A 1,647-nucleotide genomic window follows, 5' to 3' on the forward strand; every position below is an offset into this window, starting at 1 on the left:
GGGGGCCGGGACTCACCGGGTGCCGGCCCTGGGGGTACATGGCCGGGCTGGGGCGCGGTCACTGGAGCCAGCCGCGGCGATCGCGACGTGCGCTGCTGCCCGCCGGCCACGGAGCGCTCCCGGAGAGGCCGAGAACTGGAACAAAGAGACGAGAGGAAAGTCCGTGCGGGGGGCGGAGGACCGGGGGGGGGTGGGGGGGGAAACACGGGAGGGGTGGGGGAAGCAGCGGGGCCCGGCTCGCCCCCCGCGCAGGCTCCGCACCGCGCGGCTCGGCCGGGGAAGGCGCTGCGCACCCGCGGAGCCCGGCCAGCCCCGCCGCTGCTGCCGCCGCCCGAGCCGCCGGGCTTCCCCCCCCCGGCAGACCGAAACCAGGAAAAAAAAAAAAAAATCTTTTTAAAAAAAAAAATCTCCCAAAACGATGATAATAATAAAATTCAAAACAAAGCGCTGAGGAAGGAGAGTCCCCGAGGTATTCCTGTGCGAGAAGGGGGGAAGCAAAGCCAGGAACTAACGCCGGAGCACGACGGCCATGGAGGAGAGGAGGAGGGGGGGAGAAGGCCGTACACATCCGACTGCCGCGGGCATGCGACGGGCGAAGCGGTGCCTCCGCCGGCCGCTCCGCCTCGGCTCAGCTCCGGAGCGGCGGCAGCGCCGGGACTCCTCGGGCCATGCTGCTGCTGCTGCTGCTGCTGCTGGGGGGGGCGGTCCGGGGGCCGGGCTGGGGGTCGGCGAGCCGCTGCTGGGGTCCCGGGGCTCTCGGTGCTGGCTCCCGGTGCTCGGGGCCGCCGCCGCGCGCAGACTGGGGCAGCGCCGGAGCACGCGGCCCGCGCCGCCGCCAGAGCGCTCCGCGAGGGGCGGGGGGCGGAGGGGGGGGGGGGGGGAGCGAGAGGGGGGGAAAGGGGGCGGACCCAAAGCCGGGCGGGCTCGGCGGCGCCAGCCAATGGCAGCGCGGGGAGCCCACGTGGGGGCAAGGAGCGCGGCCGCTGATTGGGCGCCGCCGGGGGGGACGTCACAATGGCAGCGGGTGCGGGCTGGGCGCGGGGCAGCCCCGCCGCGGGGGCAGAGCCGGCACCGGGTTGGGCCCCGGCACCGCACCGGGACGGCCCCGAACGGGCGGCTTTGGGGCTGTTTGGGGTTGTTTTGCCTTTTTTTTAATTATTATTATTTTTTTGACGCTAAGGTTTAACGGGGGTAAAATGGTGGGCACAAATGGAGGGGGACGAGGAAGGAGCCCCTGTTGAGGCCCGGGAGCGGCGGGGAACGGCTGGGAACGGCTACCCGCCCCGCCGCCGCCGGCCCGGTGAGGAACGGCCCCGCGCCGCGCCCCCCCCAGGCTCCCCCAGGCCGTTCACAGCCCGCTATGGGGGGCCCGGCCCGTACCGCCCGTCCCCGGGAGGCACCGGGCCCCGCCGCCGGCCCCAGCCCCGCAGTGCCCGGGGAGCCCCGGTCCCGTCCCCGTCCCGGTGCCCGTCCCCGGCCGAGCCCCGCGGCCCCGTCCCGGCGGCACAAAATGGCTCCCGCGCCGCGCGTCACCCGGAGCCTCCCCGCCCCACGTGGGGCCGCCGTCCATCAAAACGCTTCCCGACCAATGAGAAGAGCGCGCGGCCGGCTCCCGCCACCCCATTGGCGGGCGCGGCCCCGGCTGTC

General features: G+C 73.9%; 1 long non-coding RNA gene across 1 annotated transcript in view; it reads right to left on the reverse strand.

The window, feature by feature from the left end:
* Positions 1-6: 6 nt before the first annotated feature.
* Positions 7-1,647, reverse strand: part of LOC118172148 — a 14,342-nt gene continuing 12,701 nt past the window's right edge. Inside the window, exons 2-3 of the long non-coding RNA XR_004753564.1 lie at positions 513-572; positions 7-135 (exon numbers count right to left, since the gene is read on the reverse strand). This is a non-coding gene — a long non-coding RNA (uncharacterized LOC118172148). The remainder of the gene's footprint in view (positions 136-512; positions 573-1,647) is intronic.

The sequence above is a fragment of the Oxyura jamaicensis genome, chromosome 10 (genome assembly GCF_011077185.1).
Source record: "Oxyura jamaicensis isolate SHBP4307 breed ruddy duck chromosome 10, BPBGC_Ojam_1.0, whole genome shotgun sequence".
Classification (NCBI taxonomy): domain Eukaryota; kingdom Metazoa; phylum Chordata; class Aves; order Anseriformes; family Anatidae; genus Oxyura; species Oxyura jamaicensis.